The sequence below is a fragment of the Panicum hallii genome, chromosome 5 (genome assembly GCF_002211085.1).
Source record: "Panicum hallii strain FIL2 chromosome 5, PHallii_v3.1, whole genome shotgun sequence".
Taxonomy (NCBI): domain Eukaryota; kingdom Viridiplantae; phylum Streptophyta; class Magnoliopsida; order Poales; family Poaceae; genus Panicum; species Panicum hallii.
The window spans coordinates 41,511,587-41,527,052 of NC_038046.1; the positions used below are offsets into that span (position 1 = coordinate 41,511,587).

Below are 15,466 nucleotides of genomic sequence, written 5' to 3' on the forward strand. Positions count from 1 at the left end.
CACAATACGCAAGACACGCCGCCAAGGGACTTAGTCACCAAATATCTTCTACCATCCTGGATGTTTTTTCTCTTCTCGGATAGTGTTGGGTAGGGTTGCACTGTATCGATGACAGGTTTCCTTTTTGATGGCACAAGAGGGGCTGAACCATAGTGCTGTCAAACTCACTGGTTCCATCTTGGTTCCCGGACTTCTAAGAAGGTGCCCTGGTAGACTTTTTGAAAAGTCAACTATGCTTGTGTGCATAGGGTGGCAAAGCCCTGGTGATTTGAACTCTCAGTGTGCCTTGCATTTCATGAGGAATCCATCTAGGTAACTTTTGGCTGTTTGAGTGTTGGCCTCAATCTAGTTTCACGTGCAAATTCCTTCGAACTGGGGAGTGTTGGTGTCGACATTCTTCAGTCTTTCCTACAAAAGGTTGTTGTATACCCGAAGGTCCAATAGATATCTGATCTGACTTGACGAACCGGGATTAGTTGCTCCTATGCTAGCCTCAAAGATTTAGTTAGCAGGACCTTATTTTTGCCATAACTTTATTGCTTTTTTTATTTATTGTTCACCATTTGTGTTTCTCCTTTTTTTTAGCATACCTCAAGACAAAGTCTGAGAACAAACTGCAACAACATGAGGTATCTGTTTACAAAAAAGGGGGGAGTTTTCAAAATGTACTCACAGCAATATGTCTCTTTATATGACACGCTATGTTGATGAAGTTTGACCTCCAACCTTGCTTTATCTCCATAATGAATTGAACTTGGGGACCTTCCCACTCGAATGAGCTTCCTGCATGGGTTAGTCCACACCAATACACACACGACGTCTGTGCACGTAATTTGCTCTTGATTCATTAACCATTTTCAACCCCCATGTTAAATTTGATTAAAGAAGGCTATTTAACCTAAGCACCACGCTTAATTTAAATGAGCCTATAAGCATACTATCATGCTAGTGCACTTAAACCAGAGCATACGAGATAGATGAAGCATGATCATGGAAGAGTTAAACTCATACGGAAACAAAAATGAGCAAAGTTATGGCGAACCTCGGGCGACCTCTTGGAAGGGCTTAGTTTTAGGTCAAAAGCAGGACCTCTCACGTACCTGATTTTGTTTCACGCCAGCATCCCGAGGATGGAGAACCTATCGGACTTGCTGCAGCATTGATTCCATCTTGCATCTCTTGATGATGTGGTACGTCCTCTTCTCGTGCATTGCCATCATTGATGATCTTTGTGTCTCATGGTTAACCTTGAGATGATCATATTGAACAATCCGCATCGATTTCCTATAGCTGCACAGAGGGTTTTAAAAACATCCTAGACTAGGAATCATAGTCTAAATTCCAAATCATGGTGAAGTGCAAGGCTTTTTTATTTTTCCTTTTTTAGGGGAGATGGGGCGTGGAAACAAATAAGTTTTTTTCTTTTTTTAATAAGGGGATGGAAAAAAAGGGTGGTTTTGAACGAAAGAGTGATAACATATAAATGATAAAATAATATCCAACTCGTTGCTTCCCCGGCAACGGCGCCAGAAATGCTTGTTGGCGTTTCTTAAGCCTTTAGAATAATTCCGCAAGCGCATGGAACACCATTGTAGCATTTCACTTAGAAGTATTCCGGAGTATCGTATGACCCATGGGAAGAAGTTTAGCAATGGACACTATATTATCAATCATGTAAATGTTATCAACTATTCCAAACAAATGATATGGAAGGAAGGGAAAGATAACGGCACGCATCCTCACCACAAGGATAAAGATAGCCTGGACGTAAGCGAGACAAGATCACGGTTCCTATGATAGGTCATTCTCATGCCAAGAGGCAAGAAATGTAGGCTAAGGTAGCACTACTCGAGAGGTATAGTAGCAGCGAGGGATGGCTTACTATAGAACCCAAAGGCAGTGGGAATGTAAACTAGCACTACCTTTCACTCACTTCGGCGGCTGGAAGAGGAATGACTTCAGAAAGGGGTGAGAGGGGAGTCAACAGCAACCTGGTACTACTGCTATGAATACACCCGAATATGGTGGACTACAAAGGACGGACAGGACTGTCACCACCTGCTGCCTACCACATTGTTCCATGGGGTGAAACACAACCCAAGGTAGCTATCAAGCCTAAGCACCATGCTTCGGCAATCTAGTTACTTACTCCTTCCATGATCTACGATAGAGAGCATTCACAAATAGGTAGAACTTGCTACCTATGCCGACAAGGGATCCCGTGAAAGAAAGGGAAGCTAGAGAACAACCCATCTACTTAACTCTACAACTATTCCGGTACTAATCTAGAAAGTACTGCGGGATGTAAATAGGGGATGGTAGAGATGCAGTAAAGACTGCTATATTAAATAGGCAAAGCCTTAAAAGAAAGTAAAGATACAATGGAACTCATACCTAGACTCCTGAAGATGACTCCAAAACTGAAGAGAGCTCCTGACTCTAACTCCTGAACTAACCTTTGAATTACATGGGGAAGCGCCGCCCGGAGGGGCGCCTCCCCAAGTGGGAGAGAAGTGGTGAAGGAAGGTACAAGTAAGAATGAGGGATACGGATCCTATTTATAGCTTGGAGGTGCCTTGGGAGAGTGGAGATGCTGTTAGAATCCAAGGGGATTCTTCCCCTCCAAACGCTCTCCTGCTGCAACCTAGCGTGAAGTGCAACCATCTCCACACTCCCTACGTCGGTTACTTGCCCCTAGAGCAAGATCAGGCGGTTTTGTGGAAATGCTAGACCGGCCGGCCCAACCTAGGCCGGCCAGCTTGTGATTCTTCAATCTTGTGTTGATGCACCTTGATTTAGCTCCTAGAGGCCGTCAACTTGTTGCCCGAAAAGGATTGATTGATTTCGCCAAAGTAGTAGGCTGGCCGGCCTAGAATTTCCATCAAATCCATCCATCCAACTTCCATTGTGTGGTGGATGGTCATCATGGATCAGCCACACCTGATTTCACTGATTTTGATTGAGTTTGCTCCGAGTTGTGGCTATCCGATCCTTGGTGGAAGCCTTCCAGTCATATCCTTTGTATTTGCTTGTTCCTCCAGTGCATAAGGATCCATTGGAGGATCCCTAATGGTTTTGTAGCATGGTATTATGTGCTTAGCAAAGGTGTGGGGCTAGCCGGCCTAAGTGGGGCCGGCTAGCTTGCTACTCTGCACGGCACAAGTCCGGAACTTCCGATTAGCATAACTTTTACGTCTGGACTCCGAATTGGGTGAACCAAATATCCAATTCAATCATCTTGACAAGCTCTTCAATGTGGTAATGTCTAATTTGGCATTTGACAATGTTTCCAATGGTTTCTTCTTATGTCTATGTTTCACCATGTTGCATAGGCTCCTTCTGGTGTTGTTTCTTGCATATTTTGAGCATAATTCTACAAAACATCTCAAACCACCAAAACTTGTGGAATTTGTTAGTTCAAAGCAAATAATGCATTGAAATATATGTATACCCACTTTATTCACCAAGAAGTTGGTGGTCGATGTTGTAATTAACGAGCACCAATAGTTGCCAAGACAAAGTGTGGATCCATTGAGAAGCAAGTTATAAACCAAGATCAAGATGTGCACATGCGTGGATGGATGATGGTATAAATACTCCTTTTTATATTATCCCTTGTCGGTGTTTAGCCATCAAGCCTACCGAGAGATACCCCAAGGTAGTACATTGGTAGGTAGGATGCTACCGAGATCAGGAATTCGAAGGTGCAAGCAACACAAGGTTTAGACGGCCGCGATGTGCGTAATACCCTACATCCTGTATGATGGTTTGAATTGTCTTGGATTGGTTATGCTTTGGAGGGGGTCCCTGTTCGCCCTTATATACTTTGAAGGGACTGGGTTACATGGAATTCTAGACCGATACTAGCTTATGAGTGGTACCTCTAGATTTGGATCTCTCGCAGTCGCCACCACGATGACACAAACGCACGGGGACCTCGCCACGTCCAGCGTTAGACTCCTCCTCACTCTCGTAGAAATAAATTGAAATCCTCAACCGACACATGCTATGTTATTATAAAATAAATATATAGTGTATGAAATATATATTTTTATATGCTAATTAATATATCTATATTTGCTAGTTTCTTATAGTTAACGGATTTCTAACTAACTGGTGTGCAATTTATATTTGCGCCTGAACAGCAAATAACATTGGCATCCATCTTCCGGTTCCCTACCTAGTTCCCTCCCTCCGGCAAGGCACTAAAAAGAAGACCCACACCAGCACCACGCAACAAGGGCTGGTCCGCAATTCTGTCCCCGTTTGATGTCATTTGCCTGTTAGATTTTTTTTTAAGTGTTACCCTGCTCTTAGCAAATATGACCATGGGTCGCTACGGAAAGTCATATAAATATATTAATTAGTATATAAAAATATATATTATACACCATATATATTATAATAACATAGTACATGTCAGCCGAGGACTCCGAGGACTCCAGTTTTTTTGTACTGTACGCGCTAATTCTAAGGGAAAATTGGATATGTACCATTAAAAGATGCAAACTTTAGAAAAGTACCATCAAAAGAGTGCTCTCCACGTTACTTGCTCTCATTCCTGCAACAAAACAGCTCCACCCACTCAAACAAAACAAAACAAAACAAAACAGCTACAAAACAGCTCCACCCACTCAAACAAAACAAAACAAAACAGCTCCACCAGAGCTCCATTTCCAGCAACAGTTGCCCCATGTTTGCAGCACCATAGCAGGATACAAGAAGACATATAAAACAAAATTTGAGTAGGATAGAACACACCTTCTTAGCAAGTATATACAACTTTCAGCATAATACTTGCACAAATTTCAGCAGTACATAATTGAGTTCACACACTCTTCGCAGTATGGCATAACAAAAGTACCTGCAACCATAGTTCCACACATTGTTCACAAAAGAGCATAGTTCACAGATCTAAGATTGCTAATTTATCTACTCAATTATGAGCCTACGATTGATCCCTCCAGGTGAGATAGCAGCCATTTTTCATGTTGTTACACCAGGACTAGTTGGAGAGAGAGAAGGCATCCTTCTAGTTGTTACGCCTGGGCTTGAATGAGGCATTGGAGAGGATTCAGCAACTATTTTGGATGTCTCAGGTTGTGTTGTGGAGGTCTCAGCAGCTTCAGATTTGTTTTTCCTGCGAAGGACATATTGGATTAGTTAGTGAAGGAATATATTGCAGCATATATAAGAAAGGAAAATATTACTACATTACCTTGGCTTTTCCCCTTTTCTTGGATGAGGTGGTGAAAGCTCTTGCTCTAATTCAGCTTGAGTAGCATTACAAATTTTCTCTATATGTCCAAACTGCAAGCACCTTTTGCATTGATATGGTCCTCTTTTCCCTGGCTCTCCACTAGCCTTGATTCTTTGTTTTCTTGGTCTACCAGCAGCCCTTTGCAATGGTGGAGGAATCATTTCAAATCCAAGATCAACCTTTGGCCATTCAGACTTGTTCATTGGAGTAATCTGAAATTGATAAGCCACCTTGAATCTCTCTACTGAATAGTAGTCATGCACAAAGTCCATATTGTGGTACCGCTGCCCATTCAAATCCCCCAATTTTCATCTCCTCGTCAACAATATCCATTGCAGCAGGTGTGTCCTCGCCAACCATATTCACTACAGCAGGCATCTCATTATCCTCCTCAATTCCACCCACTATCATCTGAAATTTCACTAGTTGAGATGCCTTACAATATGGAAGCCACAAACATATGGAACAGAGAAACAAATGTAAGGTCCAATTCACAACAGTTTGAGGTCCTCATTTATTTCCTCCATACAGCTAGCATGTGCCACACATAAATACCAGTAAAATAATTACAAATTGGAAGAATACAAAGTGGGTGAGAGGGGATTACCTTCTAGAACTTCAGTAGCATCCATCCCTACTCAAATCCATGATTCCTTATCCCAGCACTACACAATCCCCAAAAGCTAGGGTTTAGACTATTAATCGAGAGCAGGAGAAGGAGATAAACAACAGAAAACAAGAGGGGAGGGAGAGGTGCGCACCATGGAGGGGAGGCCTGCGGAGCTGCCGCTGCCGAGGGGTGCGCCGCTGGGAGGCGCCCCGCCGCCGATGGCGGCGGCCTGGTAGTTGTCGCTCCCTCTTCTGCGTGCGTGCGTGTGGCCGGGGTGCGAGGATGCGTGCAGCCAGGGGGCGTGCGTGTGTTTGCTTTTGGCCAGGGGTGCGTCCTGCGTGAGTGCGAGTCGGTAAGGGGTGAGTTTTTTTTTAAATCAGCAGCTAACGGAGCAGCCCTTCTATTTAACGTCAATGCTAGAAATCAATAACGGAGCAACCTTTCCATGCTATAATTCAAAAACTCAAACTTTTAATGGTATTTTTCTAAAATTTGCATCTTTTAATGTACAGATCCAATTTTCTCTAATTCTATATGGTTTCGAACTCTTAACTTAACATTCTATCACCCGAATTGCGATTAGGACTCCGATTGACGGACCAACGAATCATTGGTTGCTTTAATAATACTAGCACAGTGACCTTGCGTTGCTACGGATAATATAAATTTTATCCGAATCTACATAAGACCACCAACTGTATGCTCTTTCACTCCGTATAAAGACCGTGCTATAACCGCGTGAAGCATTGATTATTCAGGTTCTGATTGGGATTCCGATTAATTTGTCCGGGTTTCTATTATGATTCCGATTGATTTATCCGGATTCTAATTAGTATTCCTATTAACGGACTAAGGAATCATTGCTTACTTTACAAATATATAAGTAATATAAATAGATGTCACCCGGATTACGATTAGGACTCCGATTAATAGACCAATGAATTATTATTTGCTTTAGTAACATAACAGATGTCACCCGGATTCCAATTAGGACTCTGATTGACGGATCAAAAATCATTGCTTACTTTAGTAATGGTAGATGTCTTATAGTTAACTTATAATTAACTGATTTCTAACTAACTAGCATGCGGTTTATATTTAGGCCTGCACAGCGAATAACATTGGCATCCACCTTCCTGTTCCCTTCCTACCTAGTTCCCTCCCTCTAGCTGACCAACACTCCGGCAGGACACTATTTTTGGTATTTATTAACGTTCACAGAATAATCCGCAAGCGCATAGAGATATCGTTATATCACTTCACCCGTGAGTATTCGAGGGTATCCTATTTCCACGAGGAATGGAGGTATTAACCTTCTAACTGGTTCGTCCAAGGACAAATAAGAGATAGGTAGGCAAGGATAGAGAGGATTCTTATAGCTTATAGCTTAAGAGTTTCTAGTAAAGATAAGCCCAACCTCTACTTACTTACTTCGGGCACCGGTCTGACCCTGATTTGCCAGGACACTCCGGCTATTAGCTCTACTCCGACCCTGAATGTGAGGGAATCACTACAACACATGTGGGCTTCTGTGACATTCCATTTATATCACTGAAAGTGTTACTTTCGTTATGTTTCCTAATTTGTGACACTCGCGTGACAAAAATCCGTTCGTCACCTATACCCTGTAATAAAAGGTATTTTGTGATGAAAACCTATTTTTTCGTCATAAATCTTGTGCGATCATTCTATTGTCACTAATTTATGACGCTTAACTTTTTCATAATCAATACGAAGAAACATCACAAACCCATTTTCTTGGATGATTGTACATATGCCACGTAGGATAGAAAACGTCATAAAATTTTTGGCCTATGTGATGCAGCGATGACTAGGATATGATGTGGCATCTCCATTATGACAATTTGATTCATTATAAATATTCAAATTATTCAATTCAGCCCATTTTTTCAATCTTATTATTTGATTTGGACTTAGATTTAATTGTTCACAAAGCCTAATAACATTCACAGAATATGCAAGGTAGCAACATCACAACCTATTCACAGGCTCACAGCACATTACATTCAAAATAGCTAGTAAACAGACATAACATAGATCACATTCATGAATATGCAAGGTAGCAATAACAAATAAGGAACAACCTACTCCTTGTGGAGGCACAACAAACAACGAAGAAGGGTATTTGTCTCCTCTTCTTGGTTCTTGAATTCTTTAATCTCTCTAAGCTGCTTCTTCCTTGCTTGCTCCGACTCCCCAAACATCAACTTCAAGGCCTCTAACTCATATTGTTTGCACATCAAATTTTTCTTTTAGTGCTGCAGAACCTTGCTTCTCCGACTCAACCTCAGTTTCAAGTTCTTGTGCGCATGCAGAAACAGTGGACTTGGCGCTCCACTTTGGAGCTGCTGACTCAAGACCGACATTTTTAAGAAATTTTGATGGTGGCAAAACTTCAGCAACAGCTTCAGCATGAGTCTTTGGTACATGTCCTTTCTTTGTAGGTTCAGCGACTATAGCTTCCATTTGAGCCTAGCAACAAAAAAAATTAGTTTGCATTAGTATTCAGATATAATTTCAAGCTATGGCTCAAATACCAGGAAAGCATACTGCTTTGAGAATTATAGATTATGTGAATTTGTAGGTAGTATCAAGGTTAACATATTTAAGTGGCTCCAGATTTTAGATCAATTGTTCACATGTTACTGAAAATTGACATATATGGATAACATGTAAAATCATCTGCTAATTTAAGATGCATAAATAAATTGGATATGAGCTGAATCGATTTCCTCCAAAGAAATCAGAGACAACATGAATAATGATTTAACATTCAACCAAAGGACATGTTTCAAAGCTACAAGCTTTTGCATTCGTTGCGGTACAGAGAAAAGAACTAGTAGGCTAAACCAAGCCAGTATTTTTCCTCTATCCTAGAAACAAAACGCATTAGTTTTGGAGAGAATGTATACCTCATCAAGCTTGTTGAAAAGAAACAACAAGTGTTCCAAGCATTGTGCATTCATTCATGATCGACCATTGCTTTTTTCTATAATTAACTGGTAAGAAAGGCAACAATTATAAGTATCATAACACAACCACAAACCAAATCTCAGGCATACATACGTGTCAGACCCGGGGCCACAGGACTGTGTACATAACGTAGTTTAAACTGGATTAGGAGATAAGGCTTGCTTTACTCTTATTTATGTTGTTTTCTACTCGTATGAGAGTAGGACTAGTCGGCACAGAAGGAAACTATTCGAGTTGTACTCGGGTACGATTCCTTGGCTAGTATTGGACTAGGATTCATGTAACCCTGTTCTCCCGGATATATAAAGGGGGCATGAACCCCCTCAAAACACAACATCAACACCCAAGGCAATACAAACCACCATACAGGATGTAGGGTATTACGCACCTCGCGGCCCGAACCTGTCTAAATCTTGTGTTCCTTGCACCTTCGAGTTCCTGATCTTGGCGTCTCCTCACCTAAACTTACCACCTTGAGTATACCCCTCAGTGGGCAACTGGTAAAACACAGACAGCTGGCGCGCCAGATAGGGGAGCGCGTCGAAGATCCACCAGCGAACTCGATGGCATCTTTCCAGTTCACCAGATCAGTACCCTCTCAGGGCACGACATTTGTTTTTGGCTCGTGGGTCTGCGTCGCAGATGGTGCGGGCAGTTTCTGTCGGTTCCTCGTCGACATGAAGTTGAGAACTCCTGCGGCGGGTTCTCATAGCGACCTCAACAAGTTCGTTGATAATCTCGACGACTTGTCAACACACGGATCCGCTACGAGGACCGAGGAGGAGTCTGCTTCTGGCGCGACTTCATCCAGCGCTGCAACAACCTTCCTTGGGTTGGACTCGTTCCAATCTGAGGACTCACGTAGCCGATCACGACTCGGTCTACGCAATTTGGCCACTGATCTTTAGGAGGCCAACATCTCTAAGTCCCTCTCTGCATTGGAGAAGGACTTGGACTCTTTACTCCAACTCGGAAAGCCCGAAGCCACCGCACGTCGGGGGGCTTCGGGTTGTTTTGGTGCCAACGGTCTGATGATCACCTCTACTCTGGAGGGGCGTGCATTGGAAGGGCATGAAACTTTTTGATCTACTCGAGGCCGAAGACCGACTTGTGGCACACCTCGAGCCTTTGCCTTTTCAGGAGGGCAGGCCATTAGCCACCAGGGCGGAGGAGTCGACCGAGCTAGTCGATGCGAGCTCTGATGAGCTCATCTCACGCCAGGTGCCGATGGCGGAAGAAGGCGAGGATGATGGCGACTTGCCCATCGTCGAATTTGATGCGGTATCTGAAGATGAGGCCACAGCCAACGCTGGCGATGAAAACAATGCCGATTGTGAGGCACGGAGGACCAGGAACAGAGCTCGCGCAACTCGCAGAAGGAGGGTCAATGAGCGCATGCGATCTATGCATCACGAGCTTGATGCCGAATTCGCTGCAGTAAGCGAGCGGGGCTTTAGGACTCCGGTGGCCAACATCGTCATGGCAACGGCTATACTCGAGCGCAGTAACGATCCAAACGTGCGCAAGCACTTCATTACGCATAGAGGGCTTGGATTCAGCTTGATCAACAAAACCAGGCATCTACCCTCAGGGAGGAGCACGTGGGCGAAAGCCGAAGCCAGGCTTACAGTCGAACGGCAGGTGGCCGTCCTCGACCTCAGCGCAGCAACAACAACGACAACGCTCGCGGGAGTCAGGCCCCTGGCGGGAGGCAGTAGCCAACTCCAGGGGTAACCCGTGACAGGCCAATCATCGGCCTCCTCCAGAAGACCTGCGCTAGCGAATCAATGAAGGACGCGATGCGCGGTCCGTGATCGATTCCAAGCGCAAAGAGCGCGAAGTAGCCGAGATAGAGGGTACTGACTGCAGCGATCGTTTTCCAGCTTTCTCCGCACGGTTTAGCAGTTACAAGTACCCTCAGGTCTTCAAGCCGATCGGCATCACCAAGTATGATGGCAAGAAAGCTCCTCAGCAATGGCTACATTGCTACTCCACCACCATTGAAGTCGCAGGAGGCTCCAACATCACCAAGGTTGTCTACTTCCCGATGGCTTTGGACCCTGCGCCGCTCACGTGGTTGGAGAGCCTCAGCAACAACTCGATCGACTCCTGGGAGCGGCTCAAGAAGGTTTTCATCAACAACTTCCAGGGGGCGATTACTCGTGCAGGTACTCGTCACGATCTTGCTCAATGTAAATAGGAACGTAACGAGCTCCTACGGTCCTATACATGCCGTTTCTTCGACGTCCGTGCTAGCATTGCGAATATCTCGGAGGAAGACATCATCGACTGCTTCTACAACGGCATCACCGACCTAGGCATTTACAGAGACTTTGGGCGGAACAGACTGAAAACTGTTGCAGGGCTTTGTGATATGATGCACGACTGGTCTGAGCAGGAAGAAAAGATGCGGGAGTGGTTCCCGAGGCGCAATGATAGCAACTTGAGGCATCCAAATGACAACCGCAACGACAAGAGCCAGCGGGACTACTCGGGTCCATCCCGAAAGACAAGCCAGATGATCTCATCACAACTGTGGATCGTCCATCGCGAGGCAAGAAGACAACGACGCAGGAAGAGTTCGAGAAGCTCCTACAGAAGAAATGCCCAGGGCATCTAGGTGCCAATCATGCGGCAATTGATTGCTACCACCTCCGGAGGACATTTAGCAATCCTGGTGGCGGCAAGAAGAACAAGAAGCCAGTGGATAAATGTGACATCCTAGAAAAATTTACCAAAGAAATCACACGCTAAAAATATCTTTTTCAGAAACCTTTTTATCGAAGCCCTAATTCCCCTGAACCCGGAACCGACACCCGAATCCGACCGCTGTCACGCCCCCCCCCTTTTTTTCTCCTCGAGCAACGTACGAACGTCGCGCGTGCGTGGCCGACCAGCCGCGGTAGCCGCCGCGAATATCGCCGGCGCGCGTCACCCCTTTTTCTCCCTTTCTCTCTTTCCCTTTTTTCCTTCCACCATTTCTTCTTTCTTTTTCCCCATTTTCCTTTCTTTCTCCTTCTCTTTTCTTTTCCTCCTCTTTTCTTTTTCCCTCCCTCCCTTTTCTTTCCTTCCTTTTCCCTCCTCCTCCTTTCTCATCCCTTCTCCTCTCTCCTTCCTCTGCTCCCGAGCGCCGCTCGGCCGTGCGCCGGTCCTGCCCACGCCGCGCACGAGCCCTGCCCCGGCCTCCCTCCGCGACGCGCACGCGCAACGCGTGGCCGTGCGCCACGCCGTGCCGCCCGCCGCTCGCACCCCCGCCCCTAGCCCGCGCCTCGCCGTGCGTGCACGCGCGCGCCCTCCCTTGCGCGTGTCCGCGCCGCCCGTCGCCTGCCGCGCCACCCGCCGCGCGCGCTGCTGCTGCCGTGCTCCGCACTGTGACTCGCACTGCACCCACGTGCACCACACGCCGCTCCACGACGGCCGCAAGCAGCCGAACGCCATTAATGGCGCCCGCCGAGCTCGACGACCGGCCACCACACGGCCCCCTCCTCCCGACCGCCTCATTCCGCCTATAAATAGGCCCTCGCCCCGCTCACCCTTCCCCCACGGCCTCCACCGCCACCGCCTGCCGCCTTCCTAGCCCCCAACGCCGCCACGCCGAGCCGCCTAGCGCCGCCGCCTCCTGCTCCCGTGGGCACGCCCCCTCGCTCCATCTCGGTCCAAGGTGAGGCCGGGGATGGAATCCCCTTGCCCCCCTCTCTCTTTTGCCCCTAACCCCGGCTGCCGCCACGCCCTGGGCCGCCGGAATCGGCCAGGCGCCGGACCTTCCCTCCCCTCCTCTGTTCTCTGCCGATGGGAGGAAGAAGAAAGGGGAAACTTGCCCCTAGGCCCTCCCCTTTCCCCTATTCCTTCAAGAGCCCTTCCACCCTTTACATTCTTTTGCAAAAGAAACCCTGTCCTTTCTGATAATCCGAAATACACCCTTCACCATACAAATCTAATAACAAATAAACCCTTGCACCTTTCTGTTATGCCCCAAATGTTTCTGAAATTTATAACCAAGTCCTTTTCCGTTTCATAACCATTTACAAATGAGCCCCTGGGCCCTTGTTTAGACCCTAACACCCCGTTAACTTATCATTTCATGTACCAAACGATCTCCGATCAACCCGAAACTTTACCACGCCCTTTCTAGTATAGTTCTAACCATGCCATTAAGAAACCACCCAAAAATATTACCCCTATCTCCATAACTAAATTATTTTCGATTCAAGCTCAACGATAAAAGCTTTTAGTTCTTTCGCTTGATTGTGTGCCTGTTTGTTTGCGTCATAGGACACGGAGTGAACGAGAAAGGTCCCGACCGTGATCAAGTGAACGAGGACCAGTTTTGCGACCCCGAACCCGAGGGACAGTGCTTCGGTCAGGACCTCCTGCAAGGATTTGAGGATGGCAAGTTCGATCCCGCCCTTTGATGCATGTTTCTACCCTAGTTTTTATGAACACAACCCGTTGGCCTATTTTACAAAAATGCATGGTTTTGCTTGAGAATACATGGTAGGATAGCCACCCTTGTTTTGCGATAACCACCCCTTGTTTTGTGATGATTATTCCTTGACCACCTGTTTTATAAATAAAAACGTGTGTGTGTGTGGGAAGAGATAAAATGTGGTTTTGAAAGATGAGTTAGACGGGATGGATGGCATTTCTGTGTGAATTGCCGTTGGTGTGCTCATACCTGTGTGGTTGAGCAAGGAAGGGAGATATCCATCTTGTCACCCCTAAGGACCGAGTTGATGTGTCATCTCACCTAGCTTCCTGTCGTGCAAACCACTTGACCGTTGTATGGGCAACGGCTTAGCATAAACCCCACTAGTTAGTCTGATAGCCATCAGGAGAGCTGAGAGCAACGGGTGATCAAGGAGAAGGGATAAGCTCTGTGTGACTTATGCCCCGGTTAAACCTCGGAGATAGGTCGAATGACCCCTTGATGGATCCCGTGGTGGCTAGTCAGGTTTAGCTAAGGTGGGTAATGGCTTTGTTGGGATCTGCACCGACACTAAGGTGATTAATGAGGACATGCCTACCATTCACTCATCTTCAAATGAAACTCCACTTGATATAGCTGGTCCAATTACAAGGAGTAGAGCTAAACAATTGCAGAAGGAAATTCATTCTCAGGTGAACGCTAACCTTATGTTTAATAATCAGTCTATGTTGAATGAGCCTATGCTTTTGAGTTCTTGTTTCAATGTCCTTAGGAATGATGGAGTGTATGAACCAGCATGGGATCAAGATGGATTCAAGCCTCTGGACATCTGAACCAAGAAGCCTATGGTGTGCATGAATAAAATGGAGGTTCATCACCTTAGCATGGGAATGCAACCAGAAGCTAGATGACTGACACATGGTACGAATTCCATGCATCACTGCAGACAGAATACAAGGAGTTAGATGGTGTTCAATAAGTGGATGGAAGCGTCTTCAAGTCTACTTTCCAGTCCATCAAACGGTTCATTATTTGGATATCCTAATAAGGAGTTATGCTCATTTTAGTAACTGCTGCCAGAAGCTGAAAAGACGCGTGAACCAGCCACGAAATCCACTAGAGCATGCGCATGCAGCCATTTACTCAAAGCTGAATGCCCCTATCTCTATATATATCTTGTACTAGACAATGAAAAGTCAGATCTTATTTTATTGAATTCAGAATACACAAACTCGTGGAGTTTTGTTTATGCGTGAGTCTTGAGAGGATTGCAACATTTGTTCTTTCGATTCCTGAGGGAGTTGTAGAACGCCGAACTGCGGTTCACCCAGTTCGTGCCTTCACGTCTATAGGGCGTGATTGCGTGGGCTGTTACGTTGTTACGTGGAAGGGTGATTGTCTCGGTAGTTCGTCGCGTGGACAGCCTCGCGGTGCGCTGCCTCTTCACCAGGTCACGCAGCGACAATTTATCAAGTTCGCAGATCCTACGAGAAGATCGGGCCACAACAAATTGCTACACGTGCTGCCTAGACGTGAGCATATCATCTGGTATCACAGCCTCCGTTTCCTCAGTAGGATTGTTCTTGTTTCTGGTAGGATAGATTTTATATACCTACTGTCCACTAATAGCCAAAAAGAAAACCTACAGCCCAAATTCATACGTGCTACTGATTTTGTAGTTTGCTTTATCGAGTTTTAATCCTTTAAGATTTGTCTAGTTGCTGAATTTTTTTTTCCCCTCATTGTTCTAGCTGTTATCTTTGTTCCATCCCATCCTTGATCTGATCGTCTTTGCTTGCTGCATATATATAACAAAAAAAAATATACCCACCCGTCCCACCCTTGTTTTCTACCCGCCACATATTCCCCTTCCGAGTTTCTTGTTTTTGTGCTGCACCATCCACCTTGGTTGATCCTTGTGCGCCCCTCAGTTGAAAGTTTTGCTGTGTTGTCACAAATCTTAAAAGAAAAGATGTATATTGGTCAAAAGAAGGACTGAAAACAACGAGTTCTTGTTCAAAAAAAAAAGAAAAGGAAAGAAAAGAAATAAAAGAGAATTGTGTTCAGCACACCAAAAAGGGGTTTGGGCAGCAACAAGTTTCGTTTGGTGCAATTGGTGTTCATCTATCCACTTCCTACATCGTGTTCCTTTCTTTGTGCATCTTTTCCTTTATAT

At 45.5% G+C, this 15,466-nt stretch overlaps 1 pseudogene; it reads right to left on the bottom strand.

Annotated features, from left to right (window-relative positions):
• Positions 1 to 4,730: 4,730 nt before the first annotated feature.
• On the bottom strand, positions 4,731 to 6,202 carry LOC112894473 (annotated as a pseudogene).
• Between the last annotated feature and the right edge of the window lie 9,264 nt (positions 6,203 to 15,466).